At 42.9% G+C, this 26,939-nt stretch overlaps 1 long non-coding RNA gene across 1 annotated transcript; it reads left to right on the top strand.

Moving 5' to 3' along the window:
- Nucleotides 1–2,588: 2,588 nt before the first annotated feature.
- LOC145657638 (uncharacterized) lies at nucleotides 2,589–8,359 on the top strand. The gene is made up of 5 exons (XR_014123511.1): nucleotides 2,589–2,763; nucleotides 4,099–4,180; nucleotides 6,737–6,800; nucleotides 6,991–7,081; nucleotides 7,251–8,359. It is a non-coding gene; the product is annotated as an uncharacterized LOC145657638 (long non-coding RNA).
- Nucleotides 8,360–26,939: the final 18,580 nt, after the last annotated feature.

The following is a 26,939-nucleotide window of genomic DNA, read 5'->3' as shown; positions in this document are numbered from 1 at the left end:
AAGTGGCTCTTAGGAGAGAGGCCTGTGCTACACAGGAGATCCAGCCTGACTTGCCTCTACCCAGAGCTCCGTTCCGTGTGTGAAACCTTGCTGACTGGTTTTAATTGGCTCTCGGAGAAGGCTGTGATGATAATATTACAGGGGTGGAATCCCTGATGGCCCGCTGCCTCTGGAGAGGGCTAGGCCTTTCATTTAAGGGCTGAGCTTTACATACTACAGTATTACAGGCAGCTAGTATGACTGGGCAGTGTATTGCAGTCACTATTACAGTATTGGTACACAGGACTGTTGAAATGGTAACCAGTGGACAGAGACCAGTACAGAAAATATGCTCTCCCCTTTACTGGTAGCAGTGGACAGAGATCTGTACAAGAGAAATGCTGTAGGGGAGACCAGTAGGGGAGAGTGGGGTACAATGAGCCGTTTTTAAAAAATGAGCCTTTTTTACATAAGTCAATCTATAGCCAAGGGAATATGAGACCTTTATAACCTTGCTATATCAAAGACAAGTTCAGGATATGTGCGAGTGATGAAACCTTAGAAGTGGACCCAACTCAAATAGATCCAATATGGGGCCCCATATAAACTAGTCTCCTGGCTCAACTTGTCCCATGTTAATGATCAGCTGTTCCAGCTGACAAGGTAGAGAAACAGTTACTAACTGTCGTATTAACCAGATTTTAAAGTAGAATAGTTATTGAGAATTAAATCCCCCATTGTACTGATAGTATTGGCATTCATGAAATAAATACAAATTACTAATTTGTCTGCAGTTCTGAAAGCCAGTAATGATTTGCCTAGTCTTTACGATTAAGAAATAGATGTGGCACGTTTATGTTTTTGAAGAACACCCACCGTGTCACGGTTGGTCCCTCCTGTTGTCCGTCTCTATGGTTTCCTTGTCTCATGTTTCACTTTTCCAGTCCCATTCCAATGTTGTTTTGGTTTTCCCTGTTCATGATTTGCACCTGTGCCTTGTTTAGTGTTCATTTCTTCAAGTATTGAAACCCTGTCTGGTGCCCTTGGAGTTTTGCTGTTCATTATTCGAATGGTTGCGTTTGTGTTTGGATGTTTGAATGTTTGGACATGTGTGGAATCCCGTCTGTGTTTCAAAACCTTTGTTTATGTTAGCCTGTTTTGTTATCCCAGGCTTCGTTCTTCCGAGCGTCTTTGTTACAGTCTGCCTCGTTTATCCTAGCCCTTGGTTTGTTATCCTAGGCTTCGTTCTTCCGAGCATTTTTGTTACAGCCTGCCTCGTTTATCCTAGCCCTTGGTTTGTTATCCTAGGCTTCGTTCTTCCGAGCGTCTTTGTTACAGCCTGCCTCGTTTATCCTAGGCCTTCGTTTGTTATCCTAGGCTTCGTTCTTCCGAGCATCTTTGTTACAGCCTGCCTCGTTTATCCTAGCCCTTAGTTTGTTATCCTAGGCTTCGTTCTTCCGAGCATCTTTGTTACAGCCTGCCTTGTTTATCCTAGCCCTTGATCTGTGATCCTATGCTTCGTTCTTCCGAGCGTCTACAGCCTGCCTCGTTTATCCTAGCCCTTGGTCTGTTATCATGTATCCTAGTAATCTCCGCATTGGCTCTATGACCCTCTATCTGTTTTTCTCCTGTCATTAACTATATGGAATGTCAAGTGTTAACATCTAAAATCTTAAATATAATGCTAGTTATTCATTGGCTGCAACACCAGTTAAAATACCATATGTCTGACTTCACTTCATGTAAACCTGAGGGGGTGAAATGGAGCACCTGTTCACCCCCTCTCAGGTTCTGCCTCAGTTTACCGGACAGCCTCCATTTTAGGAGCTGTGTTTAGCAGCCCACAGCCAGACCTCTGCTAATTCAGTCACACATTTTTACACAATAGTAGATCATCAACATATCTGATATAACTTTTTAAAATGAGAGAAATTGTTTGATGTCAGATGGGATTATACCTGATATGCCAAAAAAAAACCACTTCACTTTTGAGTGATGAGGTAGGCTGTTTATTTACTAAGGTGCTAGCATAATGTAGCTGCTTCAGCTATTCTACTTAACAAACTATGATGGAATACCTTTAAATTTAATGCTATGCGTTGCCCACTAGGAATTGTAGCTTCTCCATAGTGAAGTTAGAAACACATAAACACTCAAGAGTTCAGCTCTGTCCACAGTGCAGGCACCTGATCACGCAGGGCTCAGAGTGGTTTACGCCATGTTTCCAATGAGACCGAGATGGGGGCGGAGTAATGGGACATTGAGGAAGTATCCTAAAATGACTGACATCTGAGGAAACCAAGCGTACTTCACTGCAATTTGACTCTCTCTCTCTCTCTCTCTCTCTCTCTCTCTCTCTCTCTCTCTCTCTCTCTCTCTATATATATATATATATATATATATATATATATATATATATATATATATATATAAACACACACACATACATACATAACCACATTTAAGAAATGCGCCATTTTTGTACACTTATGTTATTGCCTGATAACAGTAGTGCTAAGCAATTACAAAATAGGTGGTATGCTATATTTAGATGTTACGTCTGAATGTTCCACATGGCTTGCGACCATAAGCCATGCTAATTCTCCGAATGACCGAGGAGGGACTCTCTGCCTCTCTGCTCTGACTTTGGATCAGTTCTCCTACAAGCATCAGCTTTCTGAGATTGCAGTTTGACTGGAGAACGTTCCAGAATCTGACAACCCAAATGCACCAGTGTGAACAGCAGTGGATGTTCTAGAGACCTACCAACAAACATGCACTCTGGTAAGAGGTTTAATGTTCACTGGAGGCTATAAACTCTTCTTATGTGTTTGACCTTAACAATGAAAGAAATAAAAAATTATCACATAATATAATAAATAATTATTTATTAACAAATACAGTCAAAACTTTTACAATATTAACAGTGCCTCCACACTCGAATGTATACAGTGCAACCAAATCTGTACCCATTTCATACCTAATTGAAAGTGGTTAATTCACTCTGAAGGTCAGCCTGTTCAGATTAATAATTATTGTACAGATGAAGGTCGGCCTGTTCAGATTAATAGTTATCAATTCTCCTCAGGATTTGGAACTCAGACAGTAAAACTCCTTTATTTACCAGTATGTCGGCGCACACAGGGCTGATGGACCTGGGATTAAGTTACATACAGTGGAGTCATGTTTACAGGTAGATACAGGAATATGCAATACAGACAGACAGAACTTTAGACAGACAGAATCACTTTAGACCTCACTTTAGAATACTGTGTTTGAGAGAGAGAGAGAGAGAGAGAGAGAGAGAGAGAGAGAGAGAGAGAGACAGAAAGAAAGAGAGCGACAATAAGAACACAGGGTGTTTGGTTTTTTTTTTTGGTTGTATGTAATACTGTACTGAAGTTTTTGTCTCATTTGTGGTCTTCCTGTTGAATTAAAACCATTAAACTTGAGTTTACTAGGTTTACTGCTCAGGTTATCGGCCATTCTTGAAGGAGAAATCCACGGATGTTCAGTAATCTAATGTCGCCCTCTGGTGGTGTGAAACTAAAGTATGCGGGAGCATTTTTCCACCTCATCCTATAGTATGTAATGTTCCAGTAAACAGCTAGCTACTCAGTTACACAGAATGCTGTCACACATTCACATACATGAATAACGGGTGTGAAATACAGTCGGCACTCAGCAACCTCCCATTCAGCGGCTGTTTGTTAGGAAGTTATAGGTGATTTGATAGATGTACAGCTCGGTTACACACTCCTGGTAAAGGTATTAACACTGGCATGTTAGTGGCACGGTAGTGGGTGTTCCACTGGTGTATTGGGTGCATTTAGGGTTAGATAGTAATAGAATACATGTCACAGCGTTATGTAATCATGTAAATTGGTAACTGCTGTTAGTTACAGAAAAGTGCAGTAATTACTGGTAGATTTGAAAAGTGGAGATTACTAGCAGGGTTACATTACAATTTAACACTGATCACTTATTCATTAGCTACTTTTTCTTTTATCCTCCCTTTTTAATGGTTCTAATGGAATGAACGATTTCCATCACTGTTTTACTCCAGATACTTGTCATATTCTCCAGATACTGGTCATTTACTGCAGATATTTCCTCCAGGTACTGGTCATTTTGAGTCTCTGTTTAAGAAGACCTTTGCTCCAGGTCCTTTTCTTTCAAATGGAAATGGTGATTTATGTATGTAAGTATAAATTTCTGTATGTGAGCTTCTGGTAATCTATAAAGTGAGACTACTGATTTGCACAGGATTAAGCAGACATATGTTAACATATTTAAATATGCTAACCTATTTAAATGTACTAACATTTAAATATACTGTCCTATTTAAATATACTAACCTATTTTAACATACTAACCTATTTAAATATACTAAACATTTCTTGCTTTTTTTTTGGCAAATCAAATGACCATGTAAAACTATAAGGAGGTGGCATTACTGTGAGTCCAATCTTAAACTACTGTTCATGGAGAACTTGACCAATCAGACTCATTATGGTTGGTCCTGCAGTGGAACACTCTGCACCTAGATGCCCCTGCAGGAAGTAAAGGAGGCTGGAAGATGCACTGTCTTCTGCGATTGCTTACTTGTTAGATTATTTAACTACTCTGGATGCTGGGGAGTGTTGTGGTTGTCTGTATGAGATATTCTTCCTGGTTATAAACAAATATAATAACGATGGCCGCTCTGATGGCAACCCGTCCTCTAAGCCCCTCCCCCAGCCCACAGGCCTGTGCCCTGGACAGTGTGTGGATACTGACGTAGCTCTTTTAGTAGTGAGGGGTGTTAGCAGGCCTAAACTTAACCTCCAGCTCCAGGAAAAAACTAAGAAATTCAAAAGAAAACTACAGCTTTATTTGCTAATCAGTCGGATTACAGTCAAGGATGAAAAGGAGATATTTAATAAGATATGTTCTGAGGGCACATAAACACATGCATGCACACACACACGCACACTTCTCTCATTTTTGCTCTCTCTTCTTCTCCCCATTTCTTTCCTTATTTCTTTCATTCTCCCTCTCGCTTCTTTTATCCTTTGTCTTTCCCTGTCTCTCCCAGTGGATTTAGAATATGGTGCTGTTTTTAATTATTTTTTTTATTTGAAGATAATTAGCATTCTAACAGCCAGATAACCTTTAGCGCCCTCTGTGGGTGAGAAGCAGAATGTGGGCGGGGAGTCAGCAGCGTGTTGGCTGTGATCCCCCTCTTTCTCGCTGACCTGTTCCACTCACTGGCCTGGCAGGACATGCCAGGGCTCTGTCAGCGCTTCTCGAGCTGGGACAGTAGTCCACTGTATGGGAGCGTCCATGCAGGTCTTACTGGAATGGGCTTGTCTGAAGGGGTTGTAAACAAATTTCACACATTCCAATGCAAACAGTATACTGGCAATGAAATGTATCGGGCATGTTTTTAAATAAATTTATTTTTAAAAATGACATTTTTTTATCAAGATGAATTCACACTGTTGCAGTGACACCTGGGCTTTGCCAAGATTATGTTAAAACCGCATTTGCTGCATGGTGTCCTTTCTGGTTTGACCAAGCGTGTTTTGTAAGGAGACCCATGTCCTTCTCATGGTGCTTGCTGGTTATGTACATGCATTTCCCAGTTCTGTTAATGCAGTTCTATTGTGTTGTTGTTATATTTTTGATGGATTGTGCAATTAACCCTTCATCTTATTTAACTTAAGGAACAGTGACCAAAAGAAACCCCAGTATTTGCACTGTAGCCACAGCTCAAGTTAATGGTATAAAAATGCACTGATCATTATGATGTACTGTCCCGAATGTGGGGACTGAGTCTGGAAATCTTTAATTGATCAGAATAGAATATAATATCAAATCTACAGTATCAAATCAAATATACAGATTATAGTATTAAATATACTTTATCAAATCAAATATACACTATCAAATCAGATCTACACTACTTTTTAACCAAAAATAAGATTCATATGCTATTTTGAGATTAACAATGCAGAATCGTAAACCAAAATTGTGACCTCTTAACATTTTAATCAACACAACATCAACAGAGGTGAAGACTGAACACTACAGAACATTGACAGCGCTGAACACTGGGCTCCTTTGCAGTCTGATTTCCTGAAGTTTGATGGTCCTGTTCAACGACGTGAGACAGACCAGACCAGACCTTTCTAACACGCATAGCAGATATTGTCCCTCTTTCTGCTTCTCTCTATTGACCTGACTGACTGACTGACTGACAGACAGACAGAGACAGACAGACACAGACACACACACACACACACACACACACACACACACACACACACACACACACACACACACACACACACACACACACACACAGAGCAGAAGCTGTGTCTGGTCTGCCTAGCTAATCCTGCACTCTCCACCGATCTGGATACATGCCTACTGCATTCAAAACCGCCAGGGTGGTACCAATTCTCAAGAAGGTCACACTTGACAGCTCCAGCGTTACTAACTACAGACCGGTATCACTTCTCTCTTTCCTCTCAAAAGCCCTCAAACGAGCAGTTTATAATCAATTGTTTCTTTTCCTCACCCAAAACCAGCTGCATGATCCCAATCAATCTGGCTACAAACCAGCACATTCTACAGAAATGCCCCTAATAGCAGTGACTGGGAAACTTCATGCCGCTAAAGCTGCCAAACAGTCATCTGTTTTGATTCTTCTAGACCGTTCAGCAGCCTTTGACACAGTGAACCACAACATTCTTCTCTCTGTTCTTTCCAGGCTTGGTGTGACTGGCTCTGCTTGGAGATGGTTTCAGTCTTATCTGGATGGACGGTCCTATCAGGTGACATGGAGAGGATCCACATCCAAACCGTGTAGACTCTCCATTGGTGTTCCACAAGGCTCAGTATTGGGCCCCCTTCTCTTTGTATACTCGTTCTTTTGGTGATGTAATATCTTCTCATGGTTTCTCCTACCACTGCTATGCCGATGACACTCAATTATTTCTTTCTTTTCCACCCTCTGACATGCAGGTCTCAGCATGCTTGACTGACATTGCGTCATGGATGACAGTCCACCACTTGAAGCTCAACCCCAGTAAAACTGAGCTTCTGTTCATCCCAGGTACTCCCAACCCTTTGAGAACTCCTTGGTATCACCATCCGAAGCTGCCCGTAGGCTGAGCGTAACTTTGGACAACCAGTTGTCGTTCTCAACTCATATTTCTAATCTAACCCAGTCTTGCAGATTCCTCCTTTGTAACATATGAAGGAATCGACCCTTTCTTTCGCAGGAAGCTACCCAGGTGCTTGTGCAGTCTCTTGTGATCTCAAAGCTAGACTACTGCAACTCGCTACTTGCTGGTCTTCTTCTAAGGGCCATCAAACCTCTACAACTTGTCCAGAATGCAGCAGCACGAATGGTCTTCAATCTTCCGAAGTTCACATGTTACTCCACTGCTGTGCTCCCTTCATTGGCTTCCTGTAGTTGCACGTATCAGATTTAAAACCTTGATGCTTGCCTACAAAGCCAAAAATGGACCAGCCCCTTCATACATGAGGTCAATGGTCAAAGCCCGAGCTGTACCTCCAGTACTTCGACCCTCAAGTACAGCTCGGTCTTCAAACGCAGACTGAAGACCCATCTATTTGCAGAATATTTAAAGGACAACTGACACTGCTGCCTTATTGACTTATTGACTGACTAATTTAGTACTTATTGTAGGGCATTATTTATGCGTTTTAACAAACTCTAGCACTTATTGTTTATAGCACTTATCATTATTTAAGATAGACCTTATGTATTTTGCACTTCTAGGTATCAGCATTCATCCCTGTATTCTACAGTATTCTAGTTCATTGGTATGTTTAATTCTAACCTACTATACTGTATTTGGATATATTGTATGAGTAAATGACAAAGCACTTTTGTAAGTCGCTCTGGATAAGAGCGTCTGCTAAATGCCGTAAATGTAAATGTAAGTCTGCAGATGAGTCGTCTATTGCTGGGTACCAGCAGAAAACTCTGCCCTGCCCACCTGGTGCTCCTGAGTCAAAGATGTCCGTCCATACCCCTCGCCTAGACTGAAAGCGGATGACTGGGTATATGCCTGCGCTAAGGTCTGTATTTTTGTCCAGGGGTAAATATTACCCAGGACGTGAATGACCTGCTCATCAAAGGTCCAGTTGCCTTACAGTGATTAATCCGAAACTGGTAAAAGCCCTCAGCTTTGATCAAGCCCTCCCTTTGTCTCTGTTGACAAGCGAAGCTAAAGAACTCTGTTCTCTGCTTCTCTTAAAGCTTAAGAGTGGGCACAGCTGGTTACAGCAGCAGTGCTTAAACGTTGATCAGTTCTAAATGTAGTGCAATTTATTTGTTATGATATTATGATTACCATGTTAACAGCTGCAGCTTCCTGCTCAGCAGTGAAAAGTGCAAAGTAAAGATTGAACTCTTAAATTTGAAATACAAAATTAATTAGATAAGTAGTTTTGTGGGCTTTGCTCATCTTACCATGCAGTAAAATGTCCTTGCAGAAACGCACTCAGGTTCTCTCATGGATAGACCACTAAAAGTAGCTGTAATGTCACTGAAACACACATAGGAGCCCTAATCTCAGTGCAAGACCAATGAAACTAGACATAATATCATTTAAAGACCACTGATAGTAGCCGTGATCAGAAAAAGACCATTGAGTTTAGGGGTCATCTCATAGACCAATTAAAGTAACCCTAATCTCAGTGACAGACCAAATGAATAGACCAATGACAGTAGACAAAATCATAGACCAGGTTAGCATCACACATATCAGCATTAGTCATCATACAGGTTAATATCAGACATCAGCATTAGTCATCACACATGAGCATTAGTCATCACATATCATTAGCTGTCATACAGGTTAGCAACACACATCAACATTAGTCACCACACAGTTTAGCATCGCACGTATCAGCATTAGCCGTCACACTGGTTAGCATCACACGTATCGGCATTAGCCGTCATACAGGTTAGCATCACACATATCGGTATTAGCTATCACACAGGTTAACGTCACACGTATCGGCATTAGCTATCACACAGGTTAGCATCACACATAGCATTAGTCATCACACAGGTTAGCATCATACATATTGGTATTAGTCATCACACATATCAGCATTAGTCGTCACACAGGTTAGCGTCACATATCGGCATTAGCTGTCACAGGTTAGCATCACGCATATGGGCATTAGTTATCATGCAGGTTAGCATCACACATATCAGCATTAGTCATCACACAGGTTAGTATCAGACATATCAGCATTAGTCATCATACAGGTTAATATCAGACATATCAGCATTAGTCATCACACATGAGCATTAGTCATCACATATTATTAGCTGTCATACAGGTTAGCATCACACATAGCATTAGTCATCACACAGGTTAGCATCATACATATTGGTATTAGTCATCACACATATCAGCATTAGTCGTCACACAGGTTAGCGTCACATATCGGCATTAGCTGTCACAGGTTAGCATCACACATATCAGCATTAGTCATCACACAGGTTAGTATCAGACATATCAGCATTAGTCATCATACAGGTTAATATCAGACATATCAGCATTAGTCATCACACATGAGCATTAGTCATCACATATCATTAGCTGTCATAAAGGTTAGCATCACACATAGCATTAGTCATCACACAGGTTAGCATCATACATATTGGTATTAGTCATCACACATATCAGCATTAGTCGTCACACAGGTTAGCGTCACATATCGGCATTAGCTGTCACAGGTTAGCATCACACATATCAGCATTAGTCATCACACAGGTTAGTATCAGACATATCAGCATTAGTCATCATACAGGTTAATATCAGACATATCAGCATTAGTCATCACACATGAGCATTAGTCATCACATATCATTAGCTGTCATACAGGTTAGCATCACACATAGCATTAGTCATCACACAGGTTAGCATCATACATATTGGTATTAGTCATCACACATATCAGCATTAGTCGTCACACAGGTTAGCGTCACATATCGGCATTAGCTGTCACAGGTTAGCATCACACATATGGGCATTAGTTATCACGCAGGTTAGCATCACACATATCAGCATTAGTCATCATACAGGTTAGCATGACACATATCAGCATTAGTCATCACACAGGTTAGTATCAGACATCAGCATTAGTCATCACACAGCATTAGTCATCACATATCATTAGCTGTCATACAGGTTAGCATCACACATAGCATTAGTCATCACACAGGTTAGCATCGCACGTATCGGCATTAGCGGTCATACAGGTTAGCATCACACATATCAGCATTAGTCATCACACATGAGCATTAGTCATCACATATCATTAGCTGTCATACAGGTTAGCAGCACACATCAGCATTAGTCACCACACAGTTTAGCATCGCACATATCGGCATTAGCGGTCATACAGGTTAGCATCACACATATCGGTTTTAGCTATCACACAGGTTAGTGTCACATGTATCGGCATTAGCTATCACACAGGTTAGCATCACACATAGCATTAGTCATCACACAGGTTAGCATCATACATATTGGTATTAGTCATCATACATCAGCATTAGTCGTCACACAGGTTAGCGTCACATATCGGCATTAGTTGTCACACAGGTTAGCATCACACATATGGGCATTAGTTATCACGCAGGTTAGCATCACACATAGTATTAGTCATCATACAGGTTAGCATCACACATATCGGCATTAGCCGTCACACGTTAGCATCACGCATATTGGCATTAGTCATCACAGGTTAGCGTCAGACATCAGAATTAGTCATCACACAGGTTAGCATTACACATATTAGCATTAGTCATCACATGTTAGCATCACACATATCGGCATTAGCTGTCACAGGGGATAGCAACACACATATTAGCGTTTGCCGTCACACAAGTTAGCATCGCACATATTGGCATTAGCAGCATTAGCCATCACACAGGTTAGCCTCATGCTTCGCATGGATAATAATTTTAGATCTAGTTGTAGTGATCAATCTTAATCACAAAGTAGTTTTGCAACAGACGTGCCTTTTGATGTGGAGTTTTTCTCTACCAGAATTCTACCCCCCAACCCCCCACCCTGGTGATAATGAGCTGGACAGTGTGTAATGGGGCCACATCCTTATCAGGTGACAATTGAAAGGTAATTGAGGGAAAACTGCTCAACTCCTGAATGGGGTGTCGCTACAGATTCAGCTGTGAGGTCAAACGTGATTTGATCTGTAAAATGTTGTTTATCAAGTTGGTACATTTTTTGCTGGATGAGTTATTTGTATCCAGCCAGGGGGGGGGGGGGGGGGTTGTGTAACACTAAGCCCTTATTGTTAACTGAATTCTCTAATGTAACTGCAGCCACCTTAACATTCACATCCAGCCATCCTGGATGGCCAAAGCTGACATAGACTGTTTTAGGACGATATTCTTGCTTCTCACTGGAGTTGTAAACACTGCTGCTAACCGTTCTGCAGAGGAACTCTGGGTGCTGATTGAGATGGAGCTGTTTGAATAATGTAGCACTGTGTAAGCATTTGCACAGTGCAGTCCAGTCCAGCATCTCAGAACTTTGAGCAGCCACCACTGTTTCCACTGTCAGAGCTGAACTGAGAAGGACAGAGAGACAAGGTGCTGATAATGAACAGTTAACACAGCACTGGATCATGTTGCAGTTAACACAGCATTGGGTGATGTTGCAGTTAACACAGCACTGGATCATGTTGCAGTTAACACAGCATTGGGTGATGTTGCAGTTAACACAGCACTGGATCATGCTGCAGTTAACACGGCATTGGGTGATGTTGCAGTTAACACAGCACTGGATCATGCTGCAGTTAACACGGCATTGGGTGATGTTGCAGTTAACACAGCACTGGATCATGTTGCAGTTAACACAGCATTGGGTGATGTTGCAGTTAACACAGCACTGGATCATGTTGCAGTTAACACAGCATTGGGTGATGTTGCAGTTAACACAGCACTGGATCATGTTGCAGTTAACACGGCACCGCATCATGTTGCAGTTAACACAGCACTGGGTCATGTTACAGCTAACATTTCTGGGTCATGTTACAGTTAACACTGACTGAAAATGTCCTGGTCTCCTCTAAAGCCTCAATTCTACATGCACACGCCCAGGCTAAATGGTAGTGGGTTAACATTTAGCATTTATAAGTGGGAGACAAACCCTCATTGCTTGCCATTCTGACCCCAAAGATAATTAATGATTAATTAATTAATTAATAGTTAACACTAAGGAGGCTTTATTCCTTGGAGACAACAGTGCACTATTGTCGCTCTACACAAGAGAATTTGATTGATACTGTAAATGTAAATATTCCATTGGGTGCAAGCACATTTCAGCTTCTGTTAAATCTGGTTTATTAGGCCTGAGGAATCTTCTGGAATATCAATGAAGGATGGGGCAATAGCAGGCCAGTAGCAGAGGCATGAGAAGAATTACATCATCATGGTGTAAGACACATCTTGAACAATTACATCATCATGGTATAAGATGCAATGTGAACAATTACATTTTCATGGTATAAGACACATTGTGCTCAAAGAATATGACTTTAGAACAGAGTTCAACAATAGTGCAAAAACAGTAAATTATAGTTATATTGTTATTACACAATATCCTGAAAAACGTATTAGAAAAAGTTATGCTTTAGATATTCCAAGTGCAGATATTCAGAATGCCCGACTAGACAAAATATTCACAGTACACACACAAACACAATCCCCCCAATGTACTCACACAAGCACACACACCCCATGCACACATAAACAAATGTTGATTGGATAGGGGACTCACTTGCATATTGAAGCCTTTTATGTTATCAGTAAAGTCTGTTAGCAAGCGCTGTTGTGCACTCGGGTGTTAACTGTTCTAAACCTGTCCTTGACTCCAGCAGAACACGCGGAGTGGGACCAGATGGAATATGCGCACCATCCTGGCTGTACTCAACATAAATTAACATACAGTTTCAGGAAGATGAGAGGAGATTTTTTTTTAAGTTGCCTTGGGGTTAAAAATGTGTTACCTAAAATATATAGAGAGAGCCTTACTGCAGTCTTAAAAAGGAATAAAAGTTGTGTGTGTTGGGGAGGGGGGGTGGTGATGGAAGGTGCATTAATCCTCTTGTCATCTTGGTGTAACTGATTTCTATAAAAACCAATGTATGTCTGCATAGAAACTGATTATCTCAGAATGTCACTCGGTTCAATATATTGATTCATGTATGCAAACATTCTGATCAGTATGTGAATTGAACAGAGAGCGACCATTGGAAGAGCCAACACTGATCCTGTACGTTTGGCTGAGAGTTTGACTCATTTGCTAACTCCCTCAGATTGAAGCGGGCAAGAAGGTAGGAATGTGAGGGGGAGGGGCTTCAGCTCGGACCTCTGAGAGCTGAGCTTACGTAAGCTTTACCCAACTCAAGGACTGGCCATTTTACATCATAAAGGGGAACACTGCGTAAAATAAATTAGGCCTGGCTGATACTGGGGGCCTTTTTAAATTCTAAATGATCTTGAAGACGTGAGACTGCCCACGTAATGACAGGTTTTACGGATGTTTTGTCCTTGATTATGTTCTGGACACTACAGGTTTTGCCCTGAATGAAGCACCACAGACCTCATCCCCGCTGGTGGTCCCAACAAACATGATTTTAGACCAAACCAAAGATGGCGGATGACAGCAAGGCAGTTTCAGGGTTAGTAATGTGTGCTTTTATTGCAGTGAATGAGCCCCCTGAAAGAATAAGACAGGAGGAAAATGTGACGGGGGACGCTACAGGGATGTTACTCATGTTGTGGCCAAGACTCCATGCGTTAGTCCTCTGCATCTGTGAATGTTTTAGCTTTAGACGTAGCGGCCGTGTTTAGAACTACTTCCGTATGCACCCCTCACTGCAGTGTATTGAGCCATAATGCACATGTTAACATTTACTAGTTTAATATTTACAATTTGCAAAAAGAGTGTCTCTGACTGAACTGTGAGAACGTCAGAGGGGTAAGATTGGATCGCATACCCCCCAAAACCACAGGAAGGATCATTTAAGATCACCCTGAAACTGGTTATCCCATCACCCTGTTTGTGTGGGCCAGACCGGAGTCTGTTACTGCACTTGTTTGGTGATCACAGACTAAAGTCGAGCAAAATGAACCTAATTAGATTTAAGTTCCCTGGGTCTCCACCTGCTGTTGGAGAGCAGTCCTCCTTCGTCCTCGTCAAAGCTGAAGAACATGCTGTTCCAGAAAAGAGGCTTCTAGGTCTTTGTGTGTGTGTGTGTGTCAACAGCACATTGAACCCTTGACGAACCACTTACAAGATTCTAGTTAACAGGTCATTTGAGCAATTACTCACAAGCTTAATTGTAATCTTGAGTGGGGTGAATGATTTATGCAAATGAGCTTGTTAATATGCAGTTTAGTTTGTGTGTGATGCGTCCAGTAAAAAGGCTCATCCTTAGTCAGGGCTGGAGGTGATTATTATACCAAATTAAAAAACTTTAATTTCCCCAAACACACTCATGTTTAAAACACAAACGTGTGTGTCCTGGTGGCAAAAACAATACCCAAGAAAGAAAGAGACAAAGACTGGTGTTCTTTCTCTCTCTCTCTGTGTGTGTGTGTGTGTGTATAGTTTTCATTTTCAGGATAAAAATGTTCTGATGATGTTTGGACAGTAGCAAAATTACTGCTAAGCTACCTCATCAAAACCTGCATAATGGCTGAGACGAAGTAAAGAGCATTTTTCATTTTTAAAATGCAAACGCCTTTACTTTTAGTTACCAAAGTTAACTAAGAGCACAATGATGTTTTTAAACAAAACTAAAAGTGGTTGGAGTATAAGGGCAACCGTGTGCAGTGGGTGGAATTGAAAGAGAAAAGAGAAGGTGTGAAGTTTGTTAGCAGGTGCTGGAGAATGGTTTGCACATTTAAACTCTCCTTCACATTTCAGGTCTCTAAGGTAGTGGGTCTGCTAAATAACATCAGGTAACTGAACACCTTCATCTCCTACTGCCCAACTCAGTTAGCCACCCATTCATCCCCCCCCCCCTTTATTTATCTCATTTTCTATACCCCTCTCATTTCTGAATGAATGTTTCACTGATTATACAGGCAGTAGATATTTCAAAATAAGAGTCCCGTGTGTGAGTGGGTAAGCTGTCTTACTGCTCTGTGTTGTCTTGCTTTGCGGGGCAGGGGCAGACCTGATGAATCCTGCTTCTCTATCCTTCTGCTTTCCTAGTCTCTGTCATTTATCTACAACGATCACATTCTCCCTCTCTCCATCCTTCTCTCTTCCACTTCCCACCCTCTCTTCTGTCCTCTTATAAGAGCTTGTTTTCTTGTTTCCACAATCCTAAGGTCTCTTCTAAAGCACAGACCAAGTGGACATGTGCTTTTCTCAGTGGCCAGAGGGGGGCAGTGGTGTGCCACTCATGCCGGTTGAATAAATGCCTTTGCCTCCATATTATTAGTTTTTCTCAGGTGCTAAATTGCATAGGCCAAGCCACGAGTGCATGTTGTCTATTCCAAATACATACAAGCTATAAAACATTTTTTGCACAACAGTGAACACTCATTTATTGCACATCAGTTTCCATTATTAATGGACTTTGCAAAACAGACACATTTGGTAACACAAAAATCCCATGAAAGTGTCTGACTAGGCAAACCACAACACACAGACCTCAGCTGCTAATTACCAAGCCTTGACACTGTTCCTGACTCTACTGCCTTAACCACTACCTGCAGATCTGTCTCTGCATGGAGAACGTCCCATTCCCCCACTGCAGGGAGGGGATTGGTTTACTGCTCACCAACGCATGTCTATTGAATTTCTGCCTCCATATTCCCCAATCCTCAATCCAGTGAGGAATTATTTTCTGCCTGCAGATGGAAAGTATATTATCACCATCCTTGTGACCACATGGAAAGCATATGATGACTGACATTTTCTAATTTTTGATAAGCCGCGGGGCAATCACGTCATCTAACTGGTAGGGCTGGCTCAGGCATGCTCAGAATGTCCCTGCTCTGCCAGGGAAAATATTCTTTGTGATGTTGGTGAAGACCTGTGATGCCCAGTATCAGGGACAGGGTAGATCAGGCAGAGTGGAGCAAACTGCAAACATCTGTCTCGTATCTTGGCTCACATTACAATATTTTTGGTTGCTATATTTTGTGAGTATGCACCTGTATTACAGTAACACATTGTATGAGGCCCAACAAAATGACTGTGCTTCCAGTGAAGAAGCCTTTTCTCATTCTTGTGCTATACTTTTTTGGACCATTTGTGTGTGTACTGATGATTTTCCTGTAACTGTAGTGAGTCATGGTGGGTTACAGTAAGAGACTTTATCTCTGAGACATGGAGCTGATGTTCTGTCTGTGAATGCTTTACGAACCCTCGTATGTGCTTGTTGTTGAACTGCTGTGTGTTACTGTTTAAGTGAGATTTCCAGCATGTATTTATACTCTGATTGAATAGAGAGTTTTGTGGAGAGGATGGGGAGTTTTACTGAACGTGTTAGTGTTTCACAGACTGTGTTAGCAGCTCAGAGAATGTGGTTTTGGCCAGTGTTGTGAAGCGATTCAGAAAAGCCAGTAGGTTTAGTGTGGATAAAGTAGGTTTAGTTTAGCTAGGGTAGGTTTAGTGTAGATAAAGTAGGTTTAGTGTATTTAGGGTAGGTTTAGTGTGGATAGTGTAGGTTTAGTGTAGTTAGGGTAGGTTTAGTGTAGTTAGGGTAGGTTTAGTGTGGATAGTGTAGGTTTAGTGTAGTTAGGGTAGGTTTAGTGTGGATAGTGTAGGTTTAGTGTAGTTAGGGTAGGTTTAGTGTAGTTAGGGTAGGTTTAGTGTGGATAGGGTAGGTTTAGTGTGGATAGTGTAGGTTTAGTGTGGATGGGGTAGGTTTAGTGTAGTTAGGGTAGGTTTAGTGTGGATAGTGTAGGTTTAGTGTGGATGGGGTAGGTTTAGTGTCAATAGGATTTCTGGGCAAGAAACTAGAATTGTGTGGGTGAAAGTGACAGGTAGGAGAAGGTAAAGCCCTTCACTTTCATGCAGCGAAACATCTTCATCAGCTCAGAGCACTAAAACCTTCCCCAGCCCTCCACAGGCATCTCCCTTTGATCACTACGACCTGGAAAAAGCAGCATGTTCCACGCGCTCGGTTGAAAGCAGAGCCGCGCCGACACGTCCTGTCTGCTGCGATCGATCCAGGACATGGAAGGGCTGTAAGGTGGTGGTGTTGAGTCCTGCTCCTGTTTTGAAACAGCCTTCAGAACTGCTGAGGGTTCTCTGCACACACACACACACACACACGCACACACACACACACACACACACACACACACACACAGAGACAGACAGACAGAGAACGCGAGCTATTATGAGATATGGGGAGAGAGCTATGGAGATGCGTTATGGGGGGTTGTGAGAGCAGACAGTGATGAGTGAAAGGAGGATGAGCGGGAGAAGGAGGGCAAACCTGTCCAGCAGCTGTCGAAGTTGATTATCTCAAACACGCCTCTCGTCCACCGCCATCTTCATTAAAAACAGCACCATCACCACTACCACCAACACACCAGTGGCAGCACCACAACCAGCACCATCACCACATGACTATAGCACAGTTCAGAATTAGCCGTGTCCTGTATAGCGGACTATGTTCAGAGTCAGGTACGTCCTCTATCAGACTGTGTGCAGAGTTAGGTGTGTCTGTTTTAGGGGACTGTTCAGATTCAGGCACCTCCTCTTTAGCGTACTGTATTCAGAGTCAGGTACATCCTCTTTTGGGGACTGTGTTCAGCTGGTGCTGCTGATTTTATCTTAGCAGGTTTTAATCACTGCAAGCTCAAGTTATTTTTAGCTGGTACGTAAAGTGTGATTCACGGGACAGTAACGTTTTGGACAAACGGTATGGAACCATCAAAAATGCTTACACTGTAAAGCCCAGCCCTCTTCTGGAAAACTGCCACCATAACACCAGTGTACCTGACTGCGCTCAGGAGCAAGCCACAGGTAAAAACCGATGGTACAAGGGTAAACAGGACAGAGGTGTTGAACAGGGTCTTCTTGTACACAGACCAGATGTTAACGATGCTACAGAAATAGTATCTGATTGTATTTTAATGTTTTAACTTTTGTGTGGATGTGTTAGTCAAGAACCCAAGACATAATTGTCTAATCACACTAATAAAGCACTGATGTAAAGAAAAGCTTTGTTACATGGTGGTGGTGGCCCCCACAGTTTATCAGTTTCCCTGATTCAGGGCCCGAATGGCCTGTGGGAAGAAGCTCCTCTTCAGCCTCTCTGTCTTGGTCTTCAGGGTGTGAAAGCGCCTCCCTGACCTCAACAGAGAGAAGAGTCTATTGTTGGGATGGGTGGGGTCCTTCACAATTCTCCTGGTCTTGGTCTGGCACCGCTTGTAGTAGATGGTCTGCAGGTCAGGAAGTTCCGTGTGAGTGATGCGCTCTGCTGAACGCACTACCCTTTGGAGTGCTTGTCTGTCCTGCTTGGTGCTATTCCCAAGCCAGACTGTGATGTTCCCCGTGAGGATGCTCTCGATGGTGCAGGTGTAGAAGTTCCGCAGTACTTTGGAGGGCAGTCTGAAGTTTCTTAGGCGTCTGAGGTGGTAAAGACGCTGACGAGCCTTCTTTGCCAGGGAGTTGGTATGGCGGGACCAGGACAGGTCCTGCGAGATGTGAACACCAAGGTACCTGAAACTATCTACTCTCTCCACCGTGGTTCCACTGATACTCACAGGTTGGTAGTGCCGCTCCTGCTTCTTGCTGCAATCCACGATCAGATCCTTTGTCTTACTGATGTTTAGGACGAGATTATTTTCCTGGCACCAATTTTCCAGGTGTTTAATCTCCTCCAGGTAGGCCCTCTCGTCGTTGTCCGAGATCAGACCCATGACAACGGTGTCAGCAAACTTGACAATGATGGTGGAGCTGGAAGTGGCTGTGCGGTCATAGGTGTACAGTGAGTAGAGCAGGGGGCTTAGGACACAACCCTGAGGAGCTCCAGTGCTGAGGGTGAGGGTGGATGAGGCGCAGTTGCCCACCCGTACTGATTGTGGTCTGTCTGTTAGGAAGTTGGAGATCCAGTCGCACAGGGATATATGCAGTCCTAGATCCACCAACATAGTAGTGAGTAGGGAGGGGATGATAGTGTTAAATGCTGAACTGTAGTCGACAAATAGCATTTTAACATAATTTCCCCTCCCTTCGTCCAGGTGAGTCAGTGTAGTGTGGAGCAGATGTGCAATTGCATCATCAGTGGAGCGGTTGTGGCGGTATGCAAACTGCAGTGGGTCCACGGAGGCTGGCAGTGAAGATGTGATGAAGTCTCTGACTAGCTTTTCGAAGCACTTTATCACGACTGATGTGAGGGCGACAGGGCGGTAGTCATTGAGGTCGGAGGGTCAAGGTTTCTTTGGGACGGGGACGATGGTGGACCGCTTGAAGCTGGACGGGACAATACCGAGCGTCAGGGAGAGATTGAAGATGTCGGTGAATACCGGGGCTAGCTGATCTGCGCAGGCTTTGAGGACCCTCCCGCAGATACCGTCTGGTCCCATCGCCTTCCTGGTATTCACCCTTTTAAACCTTCTCCACACAACTCACATTAAACCTTTCCAGTGACTCTGGTCTTAAATTACATACGCTGCCATGCAAGGAAACATTACATTAGACACATGGGCCTCACAGTTGTTCATAACTTATCATTCAGACCCCTAAGCAAGGCAGCCTTACAGCATCTGAAACATCCTAAATGGATTTGACCCCACAACACCACCACTACCACCACCGATACAATGAACACCACTGCAACCAACACCGCCACCAGTACTACCAACACCAGTTTGACCAAACAACACCACCACAACCAACATCACTATGACCAACAACATCACTACTACCAACACCACTGTTACTACAATCACTACAAGCAACACCACCATTACTACCAACACCCACGTCACTATGACCACCACTACCATCACCACCAGCAGCTTGCTGGTCTCAGGGCCTGCCCAAGCCTGCATATCTACTGCTGATCTCAGCTCCTGCTGGAAAATCATCTACATGCCTCACACACCAGCAGTTACCTGAAGGTCATCCGAGAACAGAGTTGTCAACACACAGGCCATCTGTGCCCCTGCCACTTCTGTGATGAGAGGACTCCTTCCTGCAAAAACAGAAGTGTGGAGCTTCAAAAATAAAGCTGTGCTTGAAAGTGTGTAAACCCTTTAGAAACTTCTATATTTCTGCATAAATTTGACCTGAAACTTCATCAGATTGTCATCCTAAAAGCAGATAAAGAGAATCAAACAAATAAGACAAAAATATTAGACTCATTTATTTATTGAGGAGAATGATCCAATATTACACATCTGTGAGTGTTCAGCTCAGTTCTGTTGGTGGGTATACTACAATGAACTGCTTCAGGTCCTTCTATTGGATGAAGGTCAGGACTATAATTCTTTGGCAGAACGGCTTGTGTGCTTCAGGTCGTTGACTTGCTGCATGATCCACATTCTCTTGAATCTCAGCTCATGGGCAGATGGCCTGACATTTTCCTTTAGTATTTGGTATAATTCTGGTATAATTCTGAATTCTTTGTTCCATCAATTATGGCTAGCCGTCCTGGCCTAGATGCAGCAAAAGCGGCCCAAACCATGATACCACCACCACCGTGCTTCACAGAAGGTGTGAGGTTTTTAAGATGGAATGCAAACATTCTTTCTCCAAACATACCGTTTCTTATTTAAACCAAAAATATCTATTTATGTCTCATCTATCCACAAAATATTGTTCCAGTAGTCTTCTGGCTTGTCCATGTGATCTTTACTACAGATGGAGAGCAAGGTTCTTTTTGGAGAGCAGCAGTGTTCTCCTTCCAACCCTGCCATGCTCACCATTATTCTTCAGTGTTCTGATGGTGGACTCAAGAACATCAACCTTAGCCAATGTGAGAAAATACTTTATTTGCTTAGAAGTTTCCTGTGGTTCCTTTGTGACAGCGTAGACTGTTACACGCTTGCTCTTGGCGTGGTTTTCCTTCATTTGTACACAATCTGTGGACTGGTGGAGTCCAAACGCTTTAGATATGGTTTTGTAATCTTATCCAGCCTAATGAGCATCAACTCTTCTAGAAGTCCTCAGGAATCTCCTTTATTTGTGCGATGATACACTTCCACAAACATGTTGTGAAGATCAGACTCTGCTAGATCTGTTCCTTAATAAAACACCTGATCACACCTGATTGTCCTCCCACTGATTGACAACACCTGACTAAAATTTCATTTTCAAATTATAAAATCATAAAGGTTCATGTATTTTTGCAACTCACAGATGTAATATCAAATCATTTTCCTCAGTAAATAAATGGCAAATATTTTTGTCTCATTTGTTTGATTTGCTTCTCTATATCGACCTTTAGGACTTGTGTGACAATCTGATGAAGTTTTAGGTTAAATTAATGAAGAAACAAATGAATCTAGAAATGTCATAATGGTTCAGAAACTTTCATGTACCACTGTGTGTATCTTAAAACTCCACATAACTCTGAGGTGAGGATTAGCCTTATATTAAACTATCTAATTAAACATCAGGTTTAAAGGCCTCTAGCGTTCACGCTGATGCCCTCCTAAGATCGATATCATGATACAGCCTGGCTGCCACGTTATCATCATCACATGCTCCTGCCTGTTAGCGCCATGCTAAACCTGACGGCACTGAGCTAAGCCTCCATCCCCCTAGTAGATATACGCTAGCCCTCTCTCACAATGTTAGCCGCATGCTAATATCCTTCACACAATACTAAATAATATGCTGATGTGCTTTTAATTTATAACTTTATTTATCACATTGTAGTTCAGTCTGATATTTTATTGGTCTTTTTTTCTACACTTTGTAATTGTTATAATCACACAATAAATATTTGTAAGTGTCAAGGTACGGCCCCTCCCCCTCAAGTCTGCGTGGCTGTCTGTATTGCCACGCCCTCCTGTGTTGTGCACCTGATCCCTGTGTTGTGTGATTGTCGTGAGTATATATAAGTCTCGTTTCGTATCGTCAAAGTTGTCGGTGTTTGATCTACGTAGTCTGTGTTGAGACGTGTGTGAGTCCTGTGTGAAATAAAAATGTATGTTTGTGTTCGACGTGCCTTGTCCGTCACAGTAAGCTTGTTTTTAAAAGTAATATATTTACATTTGGCAGACGCTCTTATCCAGAGCGACTTATAAAGTGCTATGTCGTTTACTCACAGAATGTGGCCTAGCCACTACAGCAGGTTAGAGTCCAAGATACCACTGAACTACAATGCTGTAGAAATGCAGGGATCAATACCAATACCTAGATGAAATGCAAAATGAGCAAAATACTCAATGACGAGTGCAAAACCACACAACAGCAAACAGTAATCGCTAGGGGGGGAAAAAAAAAAAAAAAATATATATATATATATATATATATATATATATATATATATTATTGATTATTATTATTATTATTATTATGCCACTTATGCCATTATTATTATGATGCCACTTTCACTGCAGTGTTTGGTCAAACCTCCTGTCTGCTAGCTCAGCACATATGGTATGAGCAGAGACGCTGTCGTTTTGAAATGTCCTCCCTCTCTCTTTGGAAACCAGACTCATGAGAACAGGATTAGCGCTGGGTCAGTTGGCTCTGTGTTGGAGTGACAGATTAATCCCTCTGTCCCACGTAGAGGGAGGAGGAGAGAGGATCTCTCACGGCCTTCTCCACCTCTACCCCTTCCTTCAGCGTCCGTTGGCTTTATTCTTGCCCTCCCTCCTCTCGTTTGCGTTTAGCTACTGCAGCGGATTTCGTGGGACTGATCTCCTGCCGGACCTTTGTGGGAGTGTCGGGTTCTGTACAGTTTTTCCCTGTTAGGTCTGTACAGTAATGAAATCCAAAAGACTGAAGTGTCAGACCTGCACAAGCGACTCACTTTGGAGTTCCATCTCGAGGTTGTGTCTGTGACGACTGCCTCGTGCCAACTTTTCCTGCTTGTTGGAAAGTTTTTTTTCCGCTGCAGCTGTTTGCTGCGGAGGCGCTGAGCTCCTGGCACACTCTCGGTTTGCCCACACTGTGCCAGGACCCGGTGCCTATCAGCTGTAATACGATAAACAGCGAAGGAGAATACAAGGAAAATGCCGCATTACCTGCTGGCGGGCGGAACCGGGAGCCAGTACTTCCTCTCCCTGAGGCGGACTGAGCTCGTTAAGACGACGCAGCAGTTCTGCACCTGGCCCCGCTAATTAGAGCGCCTGTCCTTTGTCTTGATTCAGAGTGGAAAAATGTCCCTTTTTCCTTCTGTTCTTTTCAGACTGTGAAAAGAGGCCGTAGAAAAGATTGGACATTCTGTCTCAAGCAGTGACATCACTCTTTGCTCTGGGATGTGTTTTATTCCAACAGAATGTTGATTGTGAGAGAATGCGAGGAGCTCTGTATGAGACTGGCCTACTCAGGCAGCTACAGCTGGAGGTAGCTTTGAAAGTCCAACCCAGAGAGGGCGGCTGTGAGGGTCTGTTTCTGACTAGGACAGTGGCCTAACCTGAAACTGTTGCTACACACTGACCTGGAAATGATCACACATTAGCAGCACTCAAGACTCCAGGTCAAATATAGTGTGAATGAGCCAGCTGAAGAATGCACTCCACCAAAAGTTGGCTGCCTGGTTTCTGACCTCACTGCCTGGTTTCTGACCTCACTGTCTGGGCTCTGACCTGCTGCCACTGGTCTGCTCTGAGCTACTCCAGTTTGCAACGAGACTAAACTGAAACAGTGTCTCCTCATTCCGTCAGTGGCATAATGTGGAATGAGTGGATGTCTTTATCCTCCACAAGAAGCAGCAAAGCAGTGCCTCAGGCTACCAGTCAGCCCCACCCAGAGTCAGCCAGTATTAGAGCTCAGATAAATCAAACCGGGAGAGAAACCGATGAGGATATCGGTCTTCATTCAGAGAGCTGACGGGCCTGAAGACATGGCCACTCATCAGACGTTTTCTCTAAAAAGCACAAACACAGTCAGTGTAGACTGAAAGTGATGCAAGTATAGATTTCGTCTCCGATACAATCTGTGAAATGGCCAGCTCTCCTCCGCTTGACCCTCAACATGTTTATCGCTAAAACGGCATTGATTTCCCTTTAGTCTCCTCTGCTGTATGTGCTGGGAAAACACTTAAACATTCACAGTCTGGATAAAACTGAGCCAAACCTCACTCTCGCGTGCATGTGTGTGTGTGTGTGTGTGCATTAATCTGTTAAGGTTAATGTGGGGTTATTAAAGTAGTCAAGATAAAGTTAAGGACCTTAATTCCAGCCTTCTCACACTGTACTGAGACAGTAACAGATCTGAGCAGTGAGCTGGCAGATGAAGCATCTGATACATCTCATCCCATCCGGAGTTGTGAGCAGCTGCAGCCAGTGAGATGGCAGTGCTCCCCAGCAGAGAAAATGCAATAAAATGCAAATTAATTCTTAAAAATATCCAAAATTTATTTTAAAAGCATATGGCCACCTGTCCAAACAGGGACTGGGACTCACTGGGTCCTGGTGTTTCTGGTAGGGCAGGTCCAGTAAACACAGTTACACGCACTTCTGTGTAGAGTTTTCACGGAGAACATTGCGACATCAGAGTATTCATCATATCATAGCCCTGCCCCTTGTCACATGACCTCAGGTGTTTGTTCTCTCCTTCCAAGTTCATCACACCTACTACACTCCTCCTGGTCCTCCCTTCGTTATTTGATGGCTGTTCCATTAAGATTCTGGCACACACTCACTCACACATGCACACAGTGGATCATTAAGATTCCACACTAAGTGTGGAATGTAGGTGGGGTCATCTGGACCTGCCCTCTCTGTACTGATCTCAGCTAATGAATAACAATCACCTGACTCCTGTTCAGAGAGAAAATTGTGTGTGTGTGTGTGTGTGTGTGTGTGTGTGTGTGTGTGTGTGTATCTGTATCTGAGTGAGATTAGTGTGTCTGTCATAGAATTAAAGTTCCATTTTTACACTTTTTCACCCACTAGAAATAACTACACAGGCAGTTTTCATGTTTCGCCAAATGCTACACTGAGCATCTATCAAAACAACAGCCCACACACACACGTGCACGCTGCAGTCTCAGAGGTATCCTCCTCTCAGCCCTCTCACTGGGAAGACTTTCTTGACAGTTATATGGCCAGGATACACTGACCTCTATACCATTTTAACTTAGTTCCTCTCCCTTAGTTTAGCTGCCATTCCTCCCATATTGAAGTGTGTGCATGTGTGTGTGTGTGTGTGCACATATATGCGTATGTGTGCATGTCTGTGTGTGTGTGTGTGTGTGTGTGTGCATGTATATGCGTATGCATGCATGTTTGTGTGTGTGTGTGTGTGTGTGTGTGTGTGCACGTATATGCGTATGCGTGCATGTTTGTGTGTGTGTGTGTGTGTGTGTGTGTGTGTGTGCACGTATATGCGTATGCACGTATATGTGTATGTATTTATTTCTTTGACTGAACTGGTACCAGCAGTTACCAAAGTTCGTTCATTAATTGGATTGTGACAGAAAATTCGATTACATCACTGCACACTTGACAACAACACTGATGTAAATGTGTCCACATTAGCTACCAGGTCAGGATGGGCTTAGACTCACAGTACTCCGCATGGACAAGAATTTGCTTTCATATGAAACTGTTCAACAGAGCATTCTGCTGACAGGACACAGGTGCACTAACCTCACTGACAGGACACAGATGCACGTTAGTGTTGAGCACGTTACTGCTCAACAGCGTCCTGCACTTCAGTAGCGATTATAGTTCAGTAGTGCAGACTATGTGAAGCACTTCAGTAGTGAAGACTGTGAGGTGCTTCAGTACAGTTCAGTTGGACTGTGCTGTGTTCAGGGGAACATGGCTGAGCAGAGAGATGGTATTGGGAAAGACGTGATTTGGCTTTTCAGTTTAGAGTTTGTCTTTATGGGTTGGAGTTTCTTTTCCATTGTTGTTTTTGGGAAATATCATTTGTAAGGTAAAAAAATCTGGAGAAACTGGACTGGAATTTTCAGTAGTAGTGACGTCAAACGAATCTATGATGCCAAACAATACCATTTAGCTGGATTGGCAGTGAGTGAGTGGTAGCAGTGTGTGTTGTTCCCCCATGCTCTCTGCTCCAGACCCTGTAGGCCAGCTCCGCCACATGGTTTGTGCAGTTTGCAGCGGCTAATAGTTTGAGTTCCCTCCTGTGCTCGGTTTTGGTTGTTATGCTAACCCTTCTATTTATATTTATGCGAGGAAATTATAATAATTATTGCTAATAATTAAAATCAGTCCAGATCAGTTTTATGTTTTCCAGGTATGTTACACATAGGAGGAGTTTGTCTCAGTGAGTGTACATTTTGCACACCAGTCAAACCAACACTGGTGTGTTGTGAGAACCTCAATCTGTTTCTACAATCTGTTGTTTTCTAAAATCAAATTGAACATTTAAGTACTTAATAAAAATTTATTTTCTGGTAATTAATTTGGACTTCGGTCATCCAGCTCTTGATGATGAACAGAAAAAAGAAATGCATGGTATAACATGACATGTATTGTCATCACCATACCTCTCCATCATTTCCCTTTGTTATGGCGCACCTGCTCAGAGATCACTTCCTGTATGTTCCCCTTCTGGGGCAAAGATGGCTACACACACCAGAGACGAGGAGGGAGTGAGAAGCGCAGAGAAAGTCAAAAGAATCTTGACCGCTGTGAGCTCAGAAAAGAAAAAAAAAGAGCAGAGAGTGCGTCGGTATTAGATCAATGCCTCGATTAAGGCAGGAATGGAAGGCGCTTGTGAGCTGCTCCAGGCACAGCATGATTGGAGGGCAAACGAGGAACA

This window comes from Electrophorus electricus, chromosome 4 (genome assembly GCF_041902795.1).
Source record: "Electrophorus electricus isolate QZ-2024a chromosome 4, ASM4190279v1, whole genome shotgun sequence".
Taxonomy (NCBI): Eukaryota; Metazoa; Chordata; class Actinopteri; order Gymnotiformes; family Gymnotidae; genus Electrophorus; species Electrophorus electricus.
This window is presented reverse-complemented; position numbering and strand designations above follow the sequence as displayed.